The sequence below is a fragment of the Gobio gobio genome, assembly GCF_949357685.1.
Source record: "Gobio gobio genome assembly, chromosome: 1".
Taxonomy (NCBI): domain Eukaryota; kingdom Metazoa; phylum Chordata; class Actinopteri; order Cypriniformes; family Gobionidae; genus Gobio; species Gobio gobio.
In genome coordinates, this window is record NC_137097.1 from 44,050,248 (window position 1) to 44,077,178 (window position 26,931).

Consider the following 26,931-nt stretch of genomic DNA (forward strand, 5'->3'; position numbering starts at 1 on the left):
GGTGGTAGCCTATATAAATTGCCAAGGCGGTCTGAAAATTATCGATCTGCACACAATGGCGTAAGAAGTCCTAATATGGGCAGAGCACAATACGCTGAGAGCGACTCATGTGCCAGGCATTCTGAATTTGGGTCCGGACATGCTGTCCAGGTGCAATTCAGACAATTGGGGAAGTTCTTGGAGAGGCAAAAGTGGATCTTTTCGCCTCACAAGACTATGCTCAATGCCGAATATAATTCTCTAAGCACAAGGATGCGTTGGCCCACGAATGGCCCAACCTTCTTCTTTATGCTTTTTCCCCAATCTCAATGTTACCTCAGGTCATAGAGAGGATTAGGGAGAGCAGATGCGCTGTGCTTTAATAGCCCCGCTTTGGAGAAATCAACCTTGGTTCTCACTACTGAATCAGATGTCGGATACAGATTCGTGGCCGGTCCCGATGAGGAGAGACCTCCTCATGCAGGCGGGACGGCAGATCTGGCATCCCCGTCCCGATCGATGGGCGCTTCATGTCTGGCCCATCAGCGGGTACATGAGAACCTCTCTGAAATTTTTTTGAATACCATTACTGAAGCTAGAGCCCCCGCGACCAGGCGGCTCTATTCAGACAAATGGTCAGTCTTTTCGGACTGGTGTTTCACGATTACACTTACAAATAATCAGATAGTAAATATAGTATACATAATAGTATGCGTGGTAGTATGCGTGTTTGGCGTGCTGTCCGAGGAGAGGGCTCCGAGCTCGGTATTTGGCCCGAACCCAGAGTACTCCCCAAAAATTGCAACCAATGCAGGACAGCAGCCGTAACATTACTGATAGCCCCCCAAAAAATGCAATGCGTAGGCTGAATGTGCTCATTGACCTCCTGCGGGAGCAGAGTAAATCATCACTGCTGCGGCAGTGGAGAATTAGTCAGAAGAGCTGGCTCCTGCGGGAGCAGAGTAAACATCACTGCTGCGGCAGTGGAGAATAAGTCAGAAGAGCTGGCTCCTGTGGGAGCATAGTAAACATCACTGCTGCGGCAGTGGAGAATTAGTTAGAAGAGCTGGCTCCTGCGGTAGCATAGTAAACATCACTGCTGCGGCAGTGGAGAATTAGTTAGAAGAGCTGGCTCCTGCGGTAGCAGAGTAAACATCACTGCTGCGGCAGTGGAGAATTAGTTAGAAGAGCTGGCTCCTGCGGGAGCAGAGTAAACATCACTGCTGCGGCAGTGGAGAATAAGTCATAAGAGCTGGCTCCTGCGGGAGCAGAGTAAACATCACTGCTGCGGCAGTGTAGAAATAAGTCAGAAGCTGAGCTCCTGCGGGAGCAGAGTAAACATCACTGCTGCGGCAGTGGAGAATTAGTTAGAAGAGCTGGCTCCTGCGGTAGCATAGTAAACATCACTGCTGCGGCAGTGGAGAATTAGTTAGAAGAGCTGGCTCCTGCGGGAGCAGAGTAAACATCACTGCTGCGGCAGTGGAGAATTAGTTAGAAGAGCTGGCTCCTGCGGGAGCAGAGTAAACATCACTGCTGCGGCAGTGGAGAATAAGTCATAAGAGCTGGCTCCTGCGGGAGCAGAGTAAACATCACTGCTGCGGCAGTGTAGAAATAAGTCCGAAGCTGAGCTCCTGCGGGAGCAGAGTAAACATCACTGCTGCGGCAGTGGAGAAATTGGTCAGAAGAGCAGAGCTCCTGCGGGAGCAGAGTAAACATCACTGCTGCGGCAGTGGAGAATTAGTCAGAAGAGCAGAGCTCCTGCGGGAGCAGAGTAACATCACTGCTGCTGCAGTGGAGAATTAGTAGGAAGAGCTGGCTCCTGCGGGAGCAGAGTAAACATCACTGCTGCGGCAGTGGAGAATTAGTTAGAAGAGCTGGCTCCTGCGGGAGTAGAGTAAACATCACTGCTGCGGCAGTGGAGAATTAGTCAGAAGAGCAGAGCTCCTGCGGGAGCAGAGTAACATCACTGCTGCGGCAGTGGAGAATTAATCAGAAGAGCTGAGCTCCTGCGGGAGCAGAGTAACATCACTGCTGCGGCAGTGGAGAATTTGTCAGAAGAGCAGAGCTCCTGCGGGAGCAGAAAAAACATCACTGCTGCGGCGGTGGAGAAATTAGTCAGAAGAGCTGAGCTCCTGCGGGAGCAGAGTAAACATCAACGCTGCTGCGGTTGAGAATTAGTCAGAAGAGCTGAGCTCCTGCGGGAGCAGAGTAAACATCAACGCTGCGGCAGTGGAGAATAGTCAGAAGAGCTGAGCTCCTGCGGGAGCAGAGTAAACATCACTGCTGCGGCAGTGGAGAAAGGAAATTTCCATTTATTGGAATGATTGTATTGGCAGTGGATATGTCTGATAAAAAATGGATTTAAGGATTTAAGATTTGGAACCAAAACCGAGTGACAGGGCTTGAGTGAAGTGTTTAGGAGGAATTTCAGTGAATGGTTTATGGGAATATCAACTCTGAATAATGAGGTACTGGGGTTGGGAATGGGTCCGCCTCTGGTGCCAACAGCTTGAATCTCTGAAAAGAAAAACGAGAAAGAGAGTCAGCTATTTGATTTTTGCATCCGGGGATATGTTTGGCCGTTATAATAAATTGATCGCATGCTGAAATCCAAATGAGGCGCCTTAGGAGAGGCATCAGCGCAGGCGAGTGCGAACGACCTTTATTAATGCAATGTACTGTTGCTTCATTGTCGCAGTGCACTACGATGCTGTTGGCAGACCATTCTTTCCCCCACAGGAAGGCTGCTACTACAAGAGGGTATAGTTCGAACATCGCTGAGGAAGTTGCAGACTCCTGTGCATCCAAAAGCTGAGGTGGCCATGTAGACGCAAACCAGCGACCTTGGTAAAAACCACCGAAACCGATGGAGGGAGCTGCGTCAGTGAACAGTTGGATATCGAAAGGGAGCGCGAGCAGATTGTTATAGAAAAAGGAAATACCGTTCCACTGTTTAAGAAAGGTTATCCATAAACTAAGCTCGTTGCAGCATGAATTATTTAATGAGATTTTATCTTCTAACGAGTGAAATGAAGACGCAAGGGAGAGGAGATGAGAGATGAAGGGGCGGCCTTGCGGGATTATGCGCATCGCAAAGTTTAAATGACCGAGCAAAGATAACAGTTCGCGTTTAGAACAGTTTGGACTGTCTAAGAGGGCGGATGCGATCAGTATTATCCTGTCAATTTTCTCTTTGGGCAATGAGGCCTGGAAATGTACTGTATCCAAGTTAATGCCCAAGAATTCAATGGTCGTGGCTGGACCCAAGGTTTTATCTTGGGCGATTGGGATCCCGAGCTCAGCGAAAGCTTTTTGGACTATGAGAAGATGTGCGGCTGGAATGGCTTCGGGAGGCGAGATGATTAGAAAATCGTCCAGCAGATGAATCACGTACGGAATTGAATAGTTATTAGATAGGATCCAGCAAATAGCTTCGGAAAGCATGTCGAAAATCTTAGGGCTGCTTTTGCAACCGAAAGTTAAGCGGACGGCAAAATAACACTTCCCGTGCCAGCGTATGCCAAACAAGTGCCATGAGTCCGGGTGTATGGGCATCACTTTGAATGCAGAAGTTATGTCGACTTTAGCGAGCCAGGCACCGTGGCCGGCGTTTTTAATCAACGTTATTGCTTGCTCAATGTTGTGGTAATGAAGAGAAAATTCCTCAAGCGAGATAAGGCTATTTATGCTTGGAAAAGGCGAATTGTGTGGGGCTGAGAGATCAATTATTAATCGCTTTTTGTTTTTTTTGTTTTTTGAGAATTTCCTGGTAGCCACTCCAATAGGGCTAATACGGAAAAAATCGAAGGGGGGTATGTCAAAAGGGCCAATCATGAAACCTGATTCCACTTCTTTTTTGATTAAGAGGCTTACTGTGTCTGGTTCGGCGAGAGCAGACTGAAGATTATCGCAAATAATGTTCTGCGTAGGTAGGCTTTCCACTCCGGGTTTGAAACCGTGCTCGAGACCAGACAGCAAATACTCCTTAAAGTTCTGCCAGAAAGACTCGGGAGAATAAATACTGTGACAATTATCCATTTATTAACAACCCAGCAAGCAATAAAGTATATTGGCATAGGCCCCGTCCGTAGCTCGCAATCTGAGGGTCCGGACTCTGCATATCCTGCCTGAAGACGAAGGCAGAGGCGCAGCCGACCCCCACGTGAGGTATGGAAGGGACCATCCTGGTGGTGGTGGGGTGGATGTAGGGAAGGATTTGACTTGGAGGTGGTGGGGAGGATGGCGGTGAATGGGAGCGTCAGCATCTGCGAACTCAGACATGAGTAAGTACCGATCTTTTATACCCAGGTATTTAGCATGTGATTGGATAGATAAAATTAAAGTGACATGACAATTAAGTCTTCCTGGCAGAACTTACGCTAAAGCTTCCATTTCTGCCAGAAAGACTCGGGAGAATAAATACTGTGACAATTATCCATTTATTAACAACCCAGCAAGCAATAAAGTATATTGGCATAGGCCCCGTCCGTAGCTCGCAATCTGAGGGTCCGGACTCTGCATATCCTGCCTGAAGACGAAGGCAGAGGCGCAGCCGACCCCCAAGAATAAGTGGAAGAATACTTCCACCTGGACAGAGCCTATCCTACCCCCAAAAAATGGTGAAAAATAAAAATAGACCCACCGGTCTTGTATCCTGGGATTCCTACAAAGAAGAAGAATAAGAGTTAACATGTTAAGCGTGAACATGGAACGCCAACTGCTGATGGCTAAAGGCCGCTTCATGATTAAACAGAACTTGAATTTATAGTTGTAGATGAGTACTACACGTGAGCAATTCATATCTGCTGCTGCATAAATGTACATTTGGCCATTTTTGTTTTATATAATATATATTTATATATAAAACATGTATAACCACAGAGACAAGGCCGCAGGGCCACGAAGACAAGGCCGCAGGGCCACAAAGACGAGGCCGCAGGGCCACAGAGACGAGGCCGCAGGGCCACACGGCCTATTAGACCACAGAGACGAGGCCGCCGGGCCACACGGTCTGTTAGACCACAGAGACAAGGCCGCAGGGCCACAGAGACAAGGCCGCAGGGCCACAAAGACGAGGCCGCAGGGCCACAGAGACGAGGCCGCCGGGCCACACGGTCTGTTAGACCACAGAGACAAGGCCGCAGGGCCACAGAGACAAGGCCGCAGGGCCACACGGTCTGCTAGACCACAGAGACAAGGCCGCAGGGCCACACCGTCTGTTAGACCACAGAGACAAGGCCGCAGGGCCGCACGGTCTGCTAGACCACATAGACAAGGCCGCAGGGCCGCACGGACTGCTAGACCACAGAGACAAGGCCGTAGGGCCGCACGGACTGCTAGACCACAGAGACAAGGCCGCAGGCCGCAGGCCGCACGGACTGCTAGACACAGAGACAAGGCCGCAGGGCCGCACGGTCTGCTGGACCACAGAGACAAGGCCGCAGGGCCGCACGGACTGCTGAACCATAGAGACAAGGCCGCAGGGCCACAGAGACAAGGCCGCAGGGCCACAGAGACAAGGCCGCCGGGCCACACGGCCTGTTAGACCACAGAGACAAGGCCGCCGGGCCACACGGCCTGTTAGACCACAGAGACAAGGCCGCCGGGCCACAAGGACAAGGCCGCAGGGCCACAGAGACAAGGCCGCCGGGCCACAGAGACAAGGCCGCCGGGCCACACGGCCTGATAGACCACAGAGACAAGGCCGCCGGGCCACACGGCCTGATAGACCACAGAGACAAGGCCGCCGGGCCACACGGTCTGGTAGACCACAGAGACAAGGCCGCAGGGCAGCGCGGTCTGCTAGACCACAGAGACAAGGCCGCAGGGCCGCACGGTCTGTTAGACCACAGAGACAAGGCCGCAGGGCCACAAGGACAAGGCCGCCGGGCCACAGAGACAAGGCCGCCGGGCCACACGGCCTGCTAGACCACAGAGACAAGGCCGCCGGGCCACACGGCCTGATAGACCACAGAGACAAGGCCGCCGGGCCACACGGTCTGGTAGACCACAGAGACAAGGCCGCAGGGCCACAGAGACAAGGCCGCCGGGCCACAGAGACAAGGCCGCCGGGCCACACGGCCTGATAGACCACAGAGACAAGGCCGCCGGGCCACACGGCCTGATAGACCACAGAGACAAGGCCGCCGGGCCACACGGTCTGGTAGACCACAGAGACAAGGCCGCAGGGCCGCGCGGTCTGCTAGACCACAGAAACAAGGCCGCAGGGCCGCGCGGTCTGTTAGACCACAGAGACAAGGCCGCAGGGCCACAGAGACAAGGCCGCCGGGCCACACGGCCTGATTGACCACAGATAAAATAGACCCACCGGTCTTGTGTCCTGGAGTTCCTACAAAGAAGAAGAATAAGAGTTAACATGTTAAGCGTGAACATGGAACGCCGCCTGCTGATGGCTAAAGGCCACTTCATGATTAAACAGGACTTGAAGTTATAATTTGTAGAGGAGTACTACACATGAGCAATTCATATCTGTTGCTGCATAAATGTAACAGGTTTTATATATATATATATATTTATTTATTTATTTATTTATTTATTTTTTTCCAGAGACAAGGCCGCAGGGCCACACAGTCTGCTAGACCACAGAGACAAGGCCGCAGGGCCACACGCCATCTTTGATATAGTAGAAAGACCATGCTATCATAACGTACCGAGCCGAATTGGCCGGAACACCACCACCAGTAGTTGCATAGGGATTTACCAGAACCATTACTGGAGAGCTTGCTGAGCTTCAAGGATGATTTTAGAAACTGTCTTATATAAGACTTGAATGCAGAAGAACATCATCTTCACGGTAGCTTAAATGCTGGCCTAGAATTTCCGCTATCGTAGCTGTAGAAAGTCTGATATGAAGAGAAGGAGGTAAACTGCAGCTTTTAAGTCAGTATAAAAGTGGGTCTGAACCAGGCCTTAGAGAGAGGTGCTCCATTAGATAAAAATAGGGGGGAGTGGTCAGAAGTCTTAGGATGAACGTGAAGATATTTAACCTTAGAAGTGAAGGGACAGTAATTATTCTTCATCTTAGAAATTGTTCATGTGATACCAGAACCTTTAAAGTCATTCTAGAATGCTTAAGTAAAAGAGTAAATAAATTGGGTGAGAAGTGACGATCAGAACAGGAAAGACCGAGAGTAGAATCAAACTGATTAGTTTCTAAAGTGAATTTCCCTGGACACATGAAGCCGAAAGGCTTATAAAACATGGCTTCTATCGGAATATCGGTGTAAGTGGAAGATCAACCTTAAAAGCTTTGAACGTACCTGATGTTTGTTAAGACAAGTAGGTAATCCTAGTTTTACCTTTGGAATTATGGGAGAGTTTAATGAACATGCCTGATGGTTTAAGCATTGCTGAAGAAACCATCTTGACCATCATGGAATCCTGCATTCAAATGCTTCTTGATAGGAGAGACCTTAGTAGAGGATGCCAACTCTGCGCGTTGAGCTATGTTCGTAGCAACACCAATCTGAAAGAATGGCCCATGCACAGGCGAGTTAGAGATCACACATCTTTCCATCTGCAGTTAGGAGGATTCTAAACCCCTGGGCGTAGCTCCCGCTCACATCTTGATAGAACACCATCTAACCGTCAACCTGCTGAGAGAACCCCCAAAAGAAAATAAACCAGAACAGCATGACAAATACATAACATGCGCATGTGATTGAGAACACCGGACGATGCCCTTGCAAAAGGAAAAATTATGTTTTATATGTTTAAGCTTTACTAGCTAATAAAACCATAACTAGCTATATAGGAACCGACACCGCTACCGAACCTATGGAAGAGATCGAAGCGAAATCTTCATTTGATACCTAAGCCAGGATAATACTGTGTGATTTTAGCCACGTTTGGCAGTATGAGACAATATCGCAATCCTAAAAATTCCTAGAATAAAATCTGATGTCTTTAATAATTAGTTTGACATGTTCCCCAACGCCATGATAATTTAGTGAATTAGTTGATGTAAAACTCCAGACACGTCTTCGTGCGTCTGATTAACATACAGCCTGCTGTAAATGCACTGAGATCCCCCAGGGTGGCATCAGGATCGCAGTCTGAAAAGCAACAAATCACAATGGCCCTCATTTATCAATCTTGCGTAGAAACGGGCGTATATGTTGGCGTAAGATTATGCTTACACTCCTCTCACCGCCTGATTTATGAAGCTGTGCGCACTTCTGAAATCCAGGCGTACGCAAAACCTGCCCTTGATAAATGCAGCGGCTGAAAACGATCGTCATTAGAATAACACGCCCCGATATATTCAAGTCTCTGCCTCCCCCACGCCCTCATTTTACGCCATGGACACTCGGAAGACGGCAAAGAAGCGAAACTTCTCTGACGTGGAGATCGAGACCATCACCAGGGAAGTGGAAAAAAAACTAAATTGTTTTATTTGGGAGTTTAAAGAGTGGAATTAAAGGCGCCCATAAAAATGTGTAAGGTGGAAATCCAGTTTAAATAGCTTTTTGGATGAGAAATTACCTATCACAATTCATTATTTTACAGCACGTGTTTTGAAATAATATGCATTTAATTTCGTATCACATCACATGTATTGGGGTGTACAATAGTGATGATGATGATGTGATGTGGAGTACCATTCATTCACATTAATAGTTGCATGACAATTTGTTAGATTCTTATTATTATTATGATTTGTATTATTAATGACGCTTATTGCTATTTAGAAGAAGAATGTCGTTATTATTATTATTTATTTTATTATTATTTAAAAGAATAAGAATGTCACTTTTATTATTTTGTCAGTCTGGATTATGTTCAGTCCCAGTCCGTGCGCAGCTGCCGGGCCTAACCAACGTCAGGTAAAGCGCACAGGCTCGCAACTGGAGGAATACATATGCCTACAAATCAAATGCTTTGGTAAAGTCACACAAATTAAACATTGAAGTCCATGTTGCACAAAAATAAACACTGAAGTTTATAATTACTTCCCTATTCGCACGGGATTAGTATATGTGGGGAGCTCTGGTGATTTGTAATAATTGCAGAGAATGTCTGTGATCTTAATCCCGAGCGAATCGGCCATGTCTGTAATATGTAAAGTAAAAATTCCCCCGCAAATGACCTACCATATTTCGCCGAGCACGAGGTCCTGTGATAATATTAGTCCTGTGCGAATCGGCATCTATTTGGCTGGGATTAGGCGGATCGTAAATAATTTTTGCAAGGTTTTTGTGTCCTGTGCGCATTTCTATCTTTATCTTTCACGAAGAATGGAGCTAGTGTGCACCGTTATGAATTCCTGTGCGGCCGCGCGGATTATAGGCTATACTTTCACTTTAGAATGAGCACAATTTGGGAGTAATTGCTTGAATGGTGTGTTTAATATTATTCTTAATGAAAAACACAAAAACAGAACAGTACAATGACAACTCGCTTAAATGGGCACTTTTACATTTAGCTTTGAAACTGAATCTTCCTATATTGTTATTATATTGCTCAGTTACGTTTTTAATTGCGTCTGTTCTCTAACTGAACGAAATTATTTGTATTCCTATAAAACAATCAAAATGATATCGATACGACTGTTTATAATTTCATACAGCTATATAACGAAAAAACATTTTCAAGTAACATCATATCCGGGAGATAAGTCAGTAAATTCGAGTAAAATCACAGCTTATCCCGTGCGAATGCGCCACGCAAAACTCAGATGTGGGGGAGTAATTTCTAAATCACACGAGGTCCCCAGATAATACTTATCCCGTGCGAATAGGGCTTTATTTGTTGTTGTTGTTGCTGTTTTTTACAGTGGGTCATAATATAGCATATCTTTGTCAGTGCGTTTTGTGGTGTTAGGAATTGTTTTTCTGCGTATTTTCGCACTAACTCAAAACGTGCGTACACCACCTCCTGAGCTGGCGTAGGATTTGAGCGTGCCGTACGCCAACGTCCATATTGATAAATCTCAAAGTTACCGTGGTTTTGGGTGTACGCCAGGTGTACGCTGGAAAATTGGTGTACGCACTTTTGATAAATGAGGGCCAATGTCTATAAGCGCACCGTGTGTGCCAGCTTTAGTGAAGAGAAAAACTTACTGCGAGAGAACTCGCTGTTTGCGGCGCAGCCAGAAATCAATACGCATATGCAGACTGTGCAACAGTCAATGCTATATTTACTCCCCTGTATATTGTTTTAGTCACGATAGAATTCAGTGTGAGTGTAACTGATCACAGGCATGTCTTTTCTGTAGCTCAAACAGTAGAGCATGGCACCAGCAACGCCGAGCCGCGGGCCCGATTCCCAGGAAAAGCAAGACCCGAAAACGCCAAATGTGCACCCTGAATGCAACTTAAGGTGCCCTGACAAAAGCGTCCGCCAAATGCATAAATGTAATGTCCGTTGGGCACTCGAATACAATGCCCAATTGGAGGCGCTACACAAAACAGAAAACACACAATCAGGATTGAATGGTTCAGAGCTTGTTCACCGCTAATTCTGCCTTCCAGTGCATACGTTTGACCAACGAATAGTAGAACATCCAATAGATCATGATTCGGTGTAGTCAGATTGACCACAGCAGTTTCCACTGAGTTTATCTGAACTGAAGCATCTGGCAGTTTCATGCGTTTATAAAGGAGTGCACTCTGCTCACTATATTCATAAAAGATTTGAATAATTGTATTCCCGTGCTGCCATTTAGATGCTGTGCGATGCAATCTTATGTTAACAGGTCGGATTGAGTAAGGAATTAAATTAGTACTGCTATCGAATATCAAGTCAACCTTGTTTTGTATGCAAACCTTACCCAACATATGATGCTGAGAGTACAAGCGAGATACACATTTGTTTTATTCATGAATGTAGCCATGGCGTCCTAGCACGGAAGACCAAGGGAGACATAACACCAAATTCTAAGTTTCTAGAAATATAAGGGTGATTCTTCAATTGGGGGCTATTTTGCCATCTTACATTTTGATGAATGAAATTTGGTTGAATTTTGTTAAAATTATGTCAAGACAATGTTTACATGCTTTGATGTAAAGATATAAAAATGGCCACGACTGAGCTTAAATGTAATTTGAGTATTTTATATCCATTTGCCAACTGGCACTGCAAAACGTCATTACCATCACAACATCAAAAAGTATCATAATGCAAAGAATGTATCAAGGAGATAATTTAAACTCATTTATCTTGCAAACATTGTTAACCTTCAACAATACGTATAAAAAACGAAATGTTTCCATTCAGCGAATTACATATATTTTCTTGTTCTCACCATCAAAATGTGTTTTTCTGTGTTCATCAAAGCACACTTTTGTTTAATTTCTGGAAAATTAATTTGAGATGTTTTTTTCTTTGAATAGGTGGATGAGTATTTCATTAGGCTTTCCATGTAGCACCTGAAGATTGAACATAAAACAGCACCTTTATATGAGCACAGAACGCTACAGATCTTCCTCATAGGGAAGGAAGCCATATCGAATCACGAAAGGAAGCCGGTCCAACGCTTGGTGCCCCGTATGTTTGAGCAAAATATGTACTCTGCTGGATGACAGCCAACACTTCAAGCTTGAAACTTTGTTGTGACAGTTAAATTGCATATGTGACGAACTCACAACACTTGGAAGATGAATCTAACGCCATTGAATCAGACCGGATCAAAGCACTGATGTCGGTGCTGTACCTAAATATGCTTATTTGCTCAGCATAGTTTTTAAATTCAATTTTAGTGATCTGATAACACTGAACCCAATCGCGATTTCAGCTTAACTTCAGTTCAACATGAAGCCCCGATTAAATGGGTGCATGTTGCTTTAAAACCCGTGTTAATTTTCCTTGCATTCGTAGGGAGAATGATAGAGTCAAAATATGCTGTGCATATCTGTTCTGTTTCAGTTTTATAACAAAATACTATCTATAGCGGTAACCGGTGTCATGCGAATCATTTACGAGCACTATGGGCACAAACGAGTCACAACGAGAGATCACGTTGCACGAGCAGACCGGCAAACACCTGTGCGCGTCTCACACGATGCATGTGTGTGCTCTATACAGACATGCTTGCGACAAAGTTGAAAAAGAGTAATATACTACACCCAATCGGCATCGGAATGCATAACCATATTCATATCACTGTGATAAATGCTGATGTAGTGATGTCGCCAGAATGGTGATGAAAACCACAGCCGTGTCTTTGATAACATGCCCAGATAGTCCTCATGAAGCGATTGATCTGAGTCTGACGTGAGACTTGCTCTTGTTAGTGAAGCACTCGCGTCTGTTACTGCGGTAACCCATTGAACAGAATGAAAGGCTGACATGGACTTAGAACGCCACTGTAAACACATTATTAGTTATCGTAGGACCAGCGATCGACCACTACGGAACGCCCGGATCGTCAAGTGAATGGGAGCGTCAGCATCTGCGAACTCAGACATGAGTAAGTACCGATCTTTTATACCCAGGTATTTAGCATGTGATTGGATAGATAAAATTAAAGTGACATGACAATTAAGTCTTCCTGGCAGAACTTACGCTAAAGCTTCCATTTAACGTCAGGGTGGTGAGACAATTCGGCCGACAGACGAGAAATATTCACAGGAGTCGACAAGTAATTTTTAGAATTTTTATTTTGTGATCTTTTAACAGGGCAAATGGTGCGGGAATGAGCACCGCCGCAGTAATTGCAGATATGCAGGAAACGGCACCGCTGTCGTGCGCATCCCCACGAGTTGAAATTGATGCAGACTTGATCGCGGGAGTTGAAATTGATTTTCTTGAAATCTTTGGTTGAAGAGTCGAAATGCACTGGTCGTGGGACATAACTAGTGGATCTTTCCTGGGAAGGAACTGGACAAGGGGGAATTGAAGGGTTAACCAAAGGACATGATATGGTGGAGTGGGCGAGTGATCTGCAGACTGCGCAAGATATATTACGGCAGCCCAAGAACACTTTGTTGTGAAGCTCTGTATCCAGAGCACCCCAGTAAGGACACTGGTTCCATTGAGAAACACGCACAGCGCATTTTGCTGAAAACAGTTTGATATGTGTAGAAATGGGATCCCCCGTAAGACAGCGCAAGCTCTGCAATTATCGCAAGATAATCACTCAGCTCTCGTCTCCTGTGGGGAAATGCGCTACAAATAATTTCGCTGAAGCGATTTAAAGGCAATAGAGAATTCAGTGAAAGAAAGGAGGCGAGATGGATTAACAGCCGAATTTTTTAAAGTAACTGAAAAGTCACCTACGTCAATTTGGCGGTCTGAAGCGGACGGAGGAAGTAGAGATAACAAGGAGGATAAATCCACGTCCACACCTGATAGAATTTGGGTCCTGATGTTGTGGGCGACGGGAGTGGGTTCCAAAGCTGTTGCGTTTGGTGGGATGGCAACGGAGTTGCTGAGGACAGGGTGAAGGGAGTTTTGGTTTGGGGAATAGTAGGAGGAAGAGAAGCCGGGGCAGAAGCCGTTAGCGGAGGCAGCCTCACACTCGGATCGACCCCTGAGGCCTGAGGAGGAGCGAGAAAGTTAGGAAAAGAAGGAGGCTGAGAAGAAAAGTAAGGCATCTGGACCGGCGCCGTTAGCGGAGGCAGCCTCACGCTCGGGTCGGTCCCTGGAGCCTGTGGGGGAACAAAGATATTAGAAAATGAGACAGGCTGGGAAGGAAAGTAGTGCGTCTGAGCCTGTACGGCTAGCGGAGGCAGCCTCGCGCTAGGGTCTGATGATGGGGCTGCAGGCCACAGACAGGGAGGAGGAATGGAAACAGTGCGAGAATTTTGCGGCGGCCGAGCCTGTACTTCTAGCGGAGTCATACTTGCATTAAAGGAGCTGCCTGCGTGCAGAGCGGAAGGAAGAGGAGTATTAGGCCTGGCAGACGCGGAGTCCGGGGTGCGGCCCAAACTTGCTGACGGCCTACTGCCACGGCCAGAAGCGCGAGGAGGCCCTGGACTTGCGCATGAAGGAGACAGAATTTTTTTTGTGGACGTGAAGATGGAGCTTTGCGACTCATGCTCGCTTTACTCTTCTTGGAGAGAGAAGTCGATTTGGGAAGAGAGGTTGAAGATTGAAGAGACACGTACAAGGCATATAACTGTGCCTTGGTCATTTTTTTTTTTCGGGAGAAATGGACCTCTGCGCTGATGAGTGCTTGTCTTAGGCTTAAGACGGTCCATTTCTCTATTGCTGGAATTGTCTGATGGGCTGAGGTGTAAGAAGATGCTGGAGATGCTGGTTGGTGTCTTGTTGGAGGAGGTGAAGGTAATCCTCTGCGTCGTGGAGTACGAGAAGCGCCCCGCATGGGCTGACGTCCACGTATTGGTTCCGGAGTTTGAGAAATGGCATCTGGTGGAGCATGGATGCTCATGACATCTGGTGTATGAGGTGAAAATTCCCTGGAGATGAGGGACTCATCGTCAGAGGGGTAGAGTTGGATTTCTGACATTTTGCAGACAACTAGAAGAACAAAAGCTGGGAACCTGTCCAATGCTGGGAAACTGTCAAAGAACTTTGGTGAGTTGACTGGGTATTTATGTAGTCCTTCCCTTGTGCTGATTGGGTAGACATGTTGATTGCTGATTGCTGACAGCTGGTTTAAATGATGTGATTATTGGATAGATCATTTGAATGTGTTCCTCCCGAACTTTGTTAGTAAAACATCATAAAGCGCAAAGTCTGACCCCACAGGATTGTGAAGTGTCAGAAGTGCTTACATTTTACAAGAGCTTCTGGACGCGGGTCGTTCCCCCTCCACACTCAAAATTATGTGGCTGCTATAGCAGCGTATCACATTCAAGTGAACGGACTAACATTGTTCGCTTCCTTAAAGGGGCTAGAAGGCTTCACCCACCTCGCCCCCTCTTCAGTCCCTGTATGGGACTTGTCCAGTGTCTTGGATGTCATGAAGAGCTCTGCACTTGAGCCTCTGCATTCGGTGAGCTTTAAGCTCCTGTCACTAAAGACCGCTTTTCTGCTGGCGATCGTCAGTTAAGCGAGTGGGTGATCTGCACGCGCTCTCTGTGAGCGCCTTCGTGTCTGGAATTGGGCCAAACGACTTCAAGTCGTCCTCAAACAAAGACATGGATATGTACCTAGTGCTTTCAACTCCGTTCAGAGCACAGGTCATTTCACTCTCAGCACTTTCATCACCGATAGATGAAGAAGATGCTAATTTGCTCTGTCCTGTCAGAGCGCTGAGGATATACATAGAGCCAGGGCCGGCCCTGACCAATTTGCTGCCCTAGGCAAGATTTTACTTGGTGCCCCTTGTATCAAGGTTTAGCACTACACGTTATCAGTCTAAGTTGTGGAAACACTGCTACGGTTTTATTTTTGTAATGCATTGATGTTTTATTTTTATTGTTGTTGATGTTTTATATGATGTCCAGTCCATTCTACCCCGTCATTATGTTCATGATATTTTTATATTATTTATTTTTTACTGGAGAACCCAGAACAGCTGCTTGCATAAAGTTTAAGGTAAAAATAACTGGAATTAATTAGCAAACATTAGTATTTTACTACTATGCAATTAAATAAACTGTTCATTAATTTGCCTACATCACTTTACTTTACACTGCAAAAAATGCTCTTCTTATTTAGAATCTTTTTCTTGTTTCCAGTCCAAATATCTAAAAATTCTTAAATCAAGGTGCATTTACTAGATAAGTAAAATGACAGAAGAAAATTTTCTTGTTTTCTTGAAAATAAAATCAAAATGAAGTGAGTTTTTGCTTAAAACAAGCAAAATTATCTGCCAATGGGGTGAGAAAAATAATCTTATTTCTGTTTGGGACAGAAACAAGATTTCAATCAGAAACAAGATTATTTTTCTCACTCCATTGGCAGATAATTTTGCTTGTTTTAAGCAAAAACTCACTGCATTTTGATTTTATTTTCAAGAAAACAAAAAAATTTCTTCTGTCATTTTACTTATCTAGTAAATGCACCTTGATTTAAGAATTTTTAGATATTTAGACTAGAAACAAGACACAAATACTACTTAAGAAGAGCAGTGTATCCCTTATCTTCCCTGCATCAGAGGGCTTCTGTCTTTTTCGACACTTCAACTCGGCCATCCGTCATGAATAATCAGGCAACTTACACCGTGTCAACACCTGGCGCGAACGGCCAAGCACCCTAAAAAATGAAAGCAATCCTGTATGCGTTGGATGCGGCGAGAGGTGATGCAACACAACAAATTCCCCTAACGATAAACTGATCGCGCGTTGTATTTCTGACGCACTTCAAGAAGATCTGCGGGGGGAGATTGATGAGGCGGACCGGGAAGGGGCGGGGGACTTAGTTACGTTTTTTTTGCGCTTTATTTGGTAATATTTCAGATTAATATTAATAAAATAGTATCATTAATACATTTTGGCGCCCCTATGGATGAGTGGCGCCCCTAGCATTTGCCTATTCCGCCTATGCCACGGGCCGGCCCTGCATAGAGCGTTCCGCTGCTTAGGCAACTGAACAGCTCTTTGTATGCTTTGGCGGCCGCACCCGAGGGTGCGCGGTTACAAAGCAGACCTTGTCACGATGGATAGTAGATGCTATCTCGCTGGCTTATGAGTCTAAAGATCTCAGCTGCCCTTTAGGCATTAAAGCCCATTCTACTAGAGGCATGGCCTCTTCGTGGGCTTGGTCTACTGGCATTTCTCTAAATGATATCTGTGTGGCGGCAGGCTGGGCCTCCCCGTCCACTTATCAGATTATAATTTAGATGTCCCGGCCTTATAGGCTGGGCTTCTTGCTGTGTACAGTTTTAACCCCTTAAGGCTCAAAGTCCGGTCTGGGTTAAGTATTGTATAAGTCATAGCACATTCCTTATACGGCTCGAATTATCTGGCCATTCATTATTCCTGGCCCGACTATGTCAGGTCTATACATTATATTACACGTATATCGTGTTCATTCTCATTAAGGGCTTGACTCAGGTCTGGCTCATTTTGGGACTTCTTGATATCATATTACGGGCCCACCTAGGTTGGCCTGGGTTTGGTGTCGTCGGCGTTAGAGCCGTTAAGCAAGCACGGCGGTTTGCATTGGTCCCCCATAGCGTTTTAGCAAAACGCAATACGAGAGTACTCTCATAAGGGAACGTTTCGGTTACTAACGTAACCTCGGTTCCCTAAGATGAGGGAACGAGTATTGCATTTTGCTTGCCGTGCTTGCTCACTCGCTCAGGAGTCGCTTCAGTCGATTAACCTGACTAACCTTGCGAGAGTGGGTCTTATATACCCTTGGCTATGCAAATTCTGTTGCCCCTTGTGGCGGGAATTTGGAAGGACCTGATTGGTCCGTCCCGCCCCACGGTCTCGCCATAGGTTGCTGCAGTTGCAGCGGCACAGCCAATCAGCACACAGCTGCTTCCTGCAGAGAGTTGTGCAGCTGCACTGCGTGTACATGGTATTTTTGGATAAAAATTTGCTTCAATATCTCGAGGAAAGGAATTCCCCATAGCGTTTTAGCAAAACGCAATACTCGTTCCCTCATCTTAGGGAACCGAGGTTACGTTAGTAACCGAAACGTTTTATTTTCCACTGATTTTCTACTTTCAATTCCCCTGTTCTTTTGTTTCATTTATATATTTTGTTTCATTTAATTTTTTGTTGTTGTTTTTCTGTCGAGCCAGAGTGAAAGGGTATTTCAAGGTGTCATTTGGGGTAAATTGTACTAAAATTCAAAGTTATTCTCTATATTAAAAAAGCTAATTAAAAACAATTTGAATAAATAAGTGAAAATAAGTCAGTTAATTTTATTAGCTTGAACCTAAATAGGTCAAAAATAAATATATCAATAATAAGAAGTACTAAAACTAAATAGAAATTTAAATATATAAGGATTATAAGAATACATTCATTCCTATATTTATTTTATTATCCATTACCCCTTTTTGGTCACTATTTCTCTTTTCTTTTTTTTTTCTTTTTGATGTATTGAATCTCTGACGTTATTATTATTATTATTATTATTATTGCATTATTAACACTCTCCTAATACAACTTACCTGTTTCTAATGCAGCCAGTGTTGTCGTCATTCCTTCTACCCTTGTTGCTGACACAGTCTCTTGAGCGAATCTGATTCTTCTGGTCGCTGTATTTTCCGCTCATTTCCGTTATTCACTTTTTGGGAGGGAGGGTCGCACTTGCGCCGTGACGCACGTTACACATATTTAAAAGTAATGCGTCACTTTACTAGTTACTTGAAAAAGTAATCTGATAATATAACTCGTTACTTGTAATTCATTACCCCCAACAGTGTTCGTAATTATGCATAATTTACTGTTATTACTATACTAAGTACATGTAGTAACGTGTAACTACGTCACCTTAAAATAAAGTGTTACCACACTCGTGGCACTGCATGCTTTTGATTAAATCATACTTTGCTTGCAACCCATGAAAACTCAATAAAAATACATGTTTGTTTGTTTTTTGCTATTTTATGGCACTTTATGGACTTAAAACTGTGCTGTATGGAAAAGCAGCCGATTGGTTTATGACATCGTTGCTGCGTTCGACATTCCTCGCTCATTTACTATTTCACTATTCCCTATTTAGGAATTATATAAAGAATAGAAAGCAATTACAGACAAAGCAAGTACTGTACTATAGGACTGGTTCAGTGTAGCACACCTCGACAATCATAATCAATATGACATCACATTAAAATGATTATAGTTTTTAACAAAATAATGATTGAAGATACTCGAAGAGCTCAAGGAACATTTATTCGTAAGACTTGTCCTTCAATCAAGGGCAAGGCAAACTTCCAAAAGGGGTACAGGTTATTCATGAATCTTCTCCTTAAAACTTTCCAATTTGGCATCCAGGCAGCTTATGATCTTATGAGCAACCTGGGGTGCCTGTAATGTAATACTGGTCCCCTGCCAGCATTGTGTTTATACTGTAACAGTTAAAGTAAATCCCAAATTGCCACTCCAGAAGCTCTTAAGCTGGTCTTGGGCAAACCACTTAGCAGTTGCCATAGGGACTAAGAGTAATAGGATTGTTGTTCTGTTACAAACATGGATACCACATAATTATGGCAATTATGTTGAGCACGAGATAGCAGAGCGCTTTTTACTAAATCACTGGGAACAACGAACAAACATCTAAAGAGCAAATACTGCATGCTTGGATGGTTTAGTACAATGACATGTCCCTGTTCTGAATGCAGAATTGCAGGTTTATTAATTCACCACTCATCCAGCATTGTGTTAACATTCATAGTATAATACCTTGCACATCAATACACTCCTCCCTGACAATAAAAGCAGATAACAATAATGAACACAAAGTCTAATTTACATGTCAAAGTTGAAATCTGTGCAGTGTTGCTTATATAATATATTATACTATTTAATGTTCAAGTACCTGCGACTGACCACTTTAAAGATCTATCTATCTATCTATCTATCTATCTATCTATCTATCTATCTATCTATCTATCTATCTATCTATCTATCTATCTATCTATCTATCTATCTATCTATCTATCTATCTATCTATCTATCTATCTATCTATCTATCTATCTATCTATCATCTATCTATCTATCTATCTATCTATCTATCTATCTATCTATCTATCTATCTATCTATCTATCTATCTATCTATCTATCTATCTATCTATCTATCGTTTTTGTTGTGGTAAAATGATCTAATAATTAGTATTCATCAGTTTATGTATACTTCTTGTAATTCATTGGCTAGTTTTATTAAATTTCAGATAAATGAGATTCATTACATTTGTTTAACCCCTAAATACATGAATGTTTTGCTTGATAGATGATATTACACTAAGTGCAAATAGCTGTAGATGATATTTACTAAGTGAAATAGCAGACTACGTGAAAATTGTGATATATTATTATATTCACACCATATAAAAATAGCAGTTCTTTGCTATATGTGTAAATAGTAATTACATGCAATTTAGCCTATACTTTATTTTGACAGATACATACTTGCACCTCAGTATTGTTGTACATTAACATGATGCAATATAAAAAATTGTGTAAATTATTATATTTTTTAAAATGATTAAATTAATGCTGCCTTAAATGGACAATAAAAACCCTTCCTACCTACCCCTAACCCTCCCCAATAAATGTTTTTATTATTATTAAACACTTCGTTAGGCACTTTATTTCCACATTTATAACATTTTCTTAATTTTTATTGAAAGTAAATGCATTTCCAATGTGATTTGTGATGAGAAAAGGGATGAGAGCGAACTCTGCAAAAGGCGTATTCGAACCTGGGTCGATTGCGTCAAAACCAAGATCCTTAAGATTTACTGATTTCGCCACTGAAGGTGTTGAAATTTTCAACCACACATTGTTAGGCGGAGCTAGAGCGCATAGCTTGCCAATAAGGTACGATTATTGTCCTCGTCAGAGCTCATTTCCCAGTACATTCGGCTCATATTCGCAATCTCAAACACCTATTCTCAAAATTATGATTTTCAACATCTTCAAAATCAATATTTTGATCGCTAACATCTTCTTCACCAGATCCACCATCAAGTGACAGTGACAATAGCCTAATACTGTATTTGTTTGTGTTCAGCACTTAGTAAATCGCTGAGCCATTTCAAGTTTTGCTGATGATTCTTCTTATTCTTTTGTTTTCTGCCTGTGAGAGTGTAATGTCACTTCATCATTATGTATCAGACATTGCCACCTTGTGGAATAAAGGTGAATTGCACTTATTCAGACATCAGATATTAAATTATTGTTACAAAATATACTTACACAGTTACACACCTCGGGTCCCTATACAGTTTTTACAAAATGAATGTGAAAACAGACATACTTTTATAATTATTTTATTGTTATATTGTTTATAATGAATTGATTGAGGAATAATAAAAAGTTTGATGTCTAACTTAACAAATGTTAATGAAATATTTACCAAAGAACTACATTTTTAATTTTTACAGTTTGTTATTGATTTTACAATTTGCAAGTGTTCTGTGCAATGCTGAGCATTAAACAGTTACAGCTCTCTCAGCTGCTCACGATTGCTGGGACTTAGTGTTACAACAGTCCGTTCTCTAACCTGCATCATCTACCTGCACACCCACAATGCACTTATGTCACTTCAGTTTGGACGTCAAGCCAGCAGAATGAACATGAAGTGCATGCATCACATTTAATTATCTGAGTTCACATTTGAAGATCATAAAGAAAGCTCTTGAACCACATGAGAAAAAAATTTCAGCTGTCAAAAATCTTGCTGATTCATGTGAACACCACTGTTACCACATGGAAAAATAGTGTCAGTATATGGAAATAGCACTGCAGTCTGCTGTCAATTAAAGGACATTCTTTTTTTCCACATATGACATTGTTTCAAGAACAGACATTTTGAATAGTGCAGTGCTCTGTTTCCTATTTTCCTTATAATCGGGGACTGTGACCAAAAATCCATATAATATTTAACATCTCTGGCACTTGTGGGCAAAATCTCTAAGGAGGGAAACATCCATTTTAATGGTTCCAGAAACTGGTGGTAAACCACGACTTAAGATCCCCCAGAGAATCCCTGCTTGTAATATGTTAAATTGAATGTATTTCCTTCTGCGGGTCCTTTTGTTCTCCTGTGGTGCAGCCCTCATACTAGGCAGTAAAACAGCTTGACAGGATCCTTTCAGTAGTGCAATACTGTAAACACATCTCAATATCTGGAGGCCTTTATGTAAATGTTATGTTGCTGATTGGTCAATCTTTGAATATTTGCCGTCATCCAATGCAATACTGGATCAGTTCCCTCATTTCTGTAGTATACTTGTCAAATACGGTATTTAAAGTGCCCCTATATGCTGTTTTAAATGTTCCTCCTTTTATTTTGCAGGTCTCCTACAAATGGTTTGCATGCATCCAAGGTCAAAAAACACTTACATTTTCTCATAATATATACATTAGATTCACCTCTTTTCTCACAGTCTGAACTGGTTCGATAAAGGATTCAATCTTTCTAAACCCCTCTTTTCTGAGAGCTATTCTGCTCTGATTGATCATATGGCCCAGTCTATTATCATATCTGAATTTCAGCTCCGGATGCTTCCTTAGCCCTTGATACACAGTGATACTGTAATGATGGTGTCAGTTTTACTGTATCAATCAAATCCTGAGTCCTCATCCTTTGAAGGTGCTTGGAAAATGGATTTGCTTTCGGAGCGCAGAAAACTTATTTCCAATTTACGTACAAAGTACTTGATACAAAAATCAATTCTGCAGTCTCAGCAACATTTGAGATAGTAATCCTTTTGAATTCATATTAGATGTTCTTTGAAATGTTTACATACTTCCAAATATGCTTCCATATACTGTTGATGTCTAGATAAGTCAATTGTACGCAATTGCACCAATGCCACATCGGTGGCATTTTTTTGCGCACAATTTGCAGACACAACAGGTTCAAACCAGGCTTAACTGAAAACGCCTATTTTTTAGCAATAGCTTCAAGATTAAATATACACCCATCAGACATAACATTATGACCAGTGAAGTGAATAAAACTGTTTATCTCTTCATATCGGCACCTGTTAGTGGGTGGGATATATATTAGGCAGCAAGTGAACATTTTGTCCTGTTTTAGAAGCAGGAAACATTATTTGAGCGAGTTTGACAAGGGCCAAATTGTGATGGCTAAATGACTGGGTCAGAGCATCTCTAAAGCTGCAGCTCTTGTGGGGTGTTCCCGGTCTGCAGTGGTCAGTATCTATCAAAAGTGGTCCAAGGAAGGAACAGTGATGAACCGGTGACAGGGTCATGGGCAGCTCTTTGCACATGGGGAGCGGAGGCTGGCCCATATATGGTGAAACAGGCGAGCTACTGTTGCTCAAGAAGTTAATGCTGGTTCTGATAGAAAGGTTTCAGAATACACAGTGCATCACAGTTTGTTGCGTATGGGTCTGCATAGCCGCAGACCAGTCAGGGTGCCCATGCCCACCCCGGTCCACTGCCGAAAGTGCCAACAGTTGGCACGTAAGCATCAGAACTGGACCACGGAGCAATGGACAAAGGAGGCCTGGTCTTATGAATCACGTTTTCTTTTACATGACGTGGATGGCCGAGGGCATGTGCGTCGCTTACCTGGGGAACACATGGCACCAGGATGCACTATGGGAAGAAGGCAAGCCGGCGGAGGCAGTGTGATGCTTTGGGCAATGTTCTGCTGGGAAACCATGGGTCCTGCTATCAATGTGGATGTTACCTTGACATGTTGCAGACCGTGTACACCCTTTTATGGAAACGGTATTCTCTGGTGTCTGTGGCTCTTTCAGCAGGATAATGCGCCCTGCCACAAAGGAAAAATGGTTCAGGAATGGTTTGGGGAGCACAACAACGAGTTTGAGGTGTTGACTTGGCCTCCAAATTCCCCAGATCTCAATCCAATCGAGCATCTGTCGGATGTGCTGAACAAACAAATCCGATCCATGGAGGCCCCACCTCGCCTCTTACAGGACTTAAAGGATCTGCTGCTAACATCTTGGTGCCAGATACCACAGCACACTTTCTGATGTCTAGTGGAGTCCAAGCCTCGACGGGTCAGGGCTGTTTTGGAAACAAAAGGGGGACCAACAGAATATTATGTTATATCAGGTCATAATGTTATGCCTGATCGGTGTATAGGTACAATTTTATATTATTTACCTGTTATAAAATGACAATAATAAATCATTATTTAATTTCCACATGACAGTTAGCGAGTCATTACACCAATTTAATCCCCTGTTTATCACATAAATCAAGCTTGAATCTCGAACCTTGGTAGAATCCTATGAATATCAACAAACTTTACTATATCACAAGTGGCATCTTCCTTTTAGGTTATTATAATCAATTTGCATCAGTGCATGTTAGCATTGGTGCACACGTGGAAGCCAGCAAATGAGTCTTTGTAGTGCTGGCAGATGCTAATTTTGGCCTCCTATACCACAGAAATTTAGTAAAACTGGCAGCATTGAGCGAACACAACTTCTATTAAAAAACTGTGAAGATTGGACATGCTTCGTCTGATTGTAATCTACTGCATGAGTATACAATGAGCAAAATCTTTGTGGAAAATGGGATCATCATGGATAAAGAATGATTTGCTGATATTTCAAGTGACTTGCTGTGGTATAAAATGACTCATGGTCCAGAACTGGAGACTACACACACCGAACAACTGGAGCACTATTGCATGCCTTTTTTATTATCATCTCTATTTAAACAGTTCTGCATATTTAAATTAAATAATTGTCATATTTTTAATCTTTTTTATGCAAATTAGACTCATTATAAAATGCACCATACACTATATTGCCAAAAGTTTTAGGACGCCTGCCTTTACATGTACATGAAATTTAATGACATCACATTCTTAGTCTGTAGGGATTAATATGGAGTTGGCCCACCCTTTGCAGTTAAAACAGCTTCAACTTTTCTGGGAAGGCTTTTCACAAGGTTTAGGAGTGTGTTTATGGGAATTTTTGACCATTCTTCTAGAAGTGCATTTGTGAGGTCAGGCACTGATGTTGAGAGAGAGAGAGAGAGAGAGAGAGAGAGAGAGAGAATCCTTGACCATGTGACTGAAACCAAATGTATTCTTTCAAACAGACCAATCAGACCAAACTCAAACATTACATTCAAACTGACCAATCATACCAAGCTTCCCCCACTGTAAAGGTGTGGCACCCCATGTGGCCTACAGCCCTCTCTATTGTCTTCCAGATGGCCCTTCTGATAAGCAAATGGGGGGTGACAACAGTAAAGCAAATTTCTTTGTTGGATTTCAAATATCTTTGATTATTTTCAATTCCTTCAATGCTGAAGCATTTTTATGCCTTTCATTGGAACTAAGGGGCCAAGCCCAACCCCTGAAAAACAACCCCACACCATAACCCCCCTCCACCAAACTTGGCACAATGCAGTCAGGCAAGTACCATTCTCCTGGTAACCGCCAAACCCAGACTCGTCCAGCGGATTGCCAGACAGTGAAGGATGCTTTGTCACTCCTGGGAACACGTCTCCATTGGTCTAGATCCCCGCTCTGTGATTTTACGTGGCCTACCACTTCGTGGCTGAGTTGCTGTCATTCCCAATTTCTTCCACGTTGCTATAATAACTCTAACAGTTGACCGTGGAATATTTAGTAGTGAGGAAATTTCACGAATTGACTTATTGCAGAGGTGGCAACTTATCACGGTACCACGCTTGAATTCCCTGAGCTCCTGAGAGCGACCCATTCTTTCACAAATGTTTGTAGAAGCATCTGCATGCTTGATTTTATACACATGTGACCATGGAAGTGATTGGAACACCTGAATTCAATGATTTGGAGGGGTGTCCCAATACTTTTGGCAATATAGTGTGTTTTGTGGCCACATTTCCACAATTCTCTTATGGAATCTGGGGCTAAAACAAACTAAACAGTGAATTACCCTCATGTTCAATCATTTCATTATTGTGCTGAAGTTACAATGACAGTTTTGAGAAAAATGAAAATTGTCTCTTCTTTTTTGTTCTCCTTCATGAATAAGTAGGACACGGGAGAATTTCTTACTCGTTTCAGATCAGCGTTGACATCTTTAAGGTATGATAAAGGTTAAAATTTGGATACAAGAAAATGAATCCTCATGGGATCCATAGTTTGCTGGAAAAAGTACCATAAAAATGGAGTGACACATACAGCCTCTTTTATGTCAAACAGCACCCAGTTTTACATATTATGTATGTGAAATAATGACAAAGGTCTATTTTAAGGTTGATTTTTATCACAAGGCTGAGTTTCACTGAAAGACTATCCATGTACATTATTCTGTTTTTTGACTGAAGTCATGTAGAGCCTAAAAATAGGTCAAAGAGTGTGCAGGAATCATTAGAGTTTGTATTCAAGTTAGAGGTGAAAGTGATGAAACCTCAAACACGTGGTTATCTGTCTTCCTTCAGGCCTGAACTGAAAATGTGTTTCAGACTTTTAAAATAGGCTATCAGTTCAAGGGTGTTGAGGTGGTTATAATAAATACTGGACATGAGACAGAAGTAGGTTAGGTAGGTCTGTGAATAGCAGAAGCAGCAACGCTAGCTCAATGTTTTACCATGTTTTTCAATTCAGTTATGTCAGGAGATTTTCTGAGAAGATGATAACCTTTTAGCATTATCTTATAGTTCACATTATAAGTCGTCATTAAATTAATTGAATTCATCATTCCAATTGGGGGCACTTAAATGGAATTCCAATGTTGCACTGATCCTCAGAGGTAGAGTGATCCTTTTTCAATTTGATTAATTCACTCAAAAGTTTCATTATTTTACCCTTGTGTCATTCCTAACTTGTGTAACTTTCCTCTGTGAAACACGTGTTAGGAATAATTTTTGAGCTGCTTTCATATAATGTAAGTGGATGGAGAACAGGGGCTGTCAAGCTCCAGAAATTTGCAAAAATCCCAATAAAACTTCATAAATGTACACTGAAAAAAAAAAGCATGGATGCAACAAATTGATCAAAAGTAAAGACATTTATAATGTTCTATTCCACAGGAAAGCTGCTCTTTGAATCATAGAATCCTAATGTATGAATTATTGGCTCAGTAATATTTTTTAAAGTCATAAGAAGAAGTCTTTTTTATATTATCATATTATAACAATTTAAAATAACTGTTTTTAAAATTTTCAGCATAATTACTCATCTTGTCACATGATCCTTCTGAAATTATTCTAATATGCTGATCTGGTGCTCAATAAACATTTCTTATTATATTATAGTATTCTTTGATGAATAGAACAACATTTATTTGAAATATAAATTATAAGATTATAAATGTCATTCCTGTCACTTTAGATCAATTTATTGTTAGCTGAATAGAAATATTGACCCCAAACTTTTGAAAAGTACATTAGTGTACATGAAGTGGTAGTTTTCACATTTTCACTATTTTTAATCTATAAGCAATCTTCTCTGGATA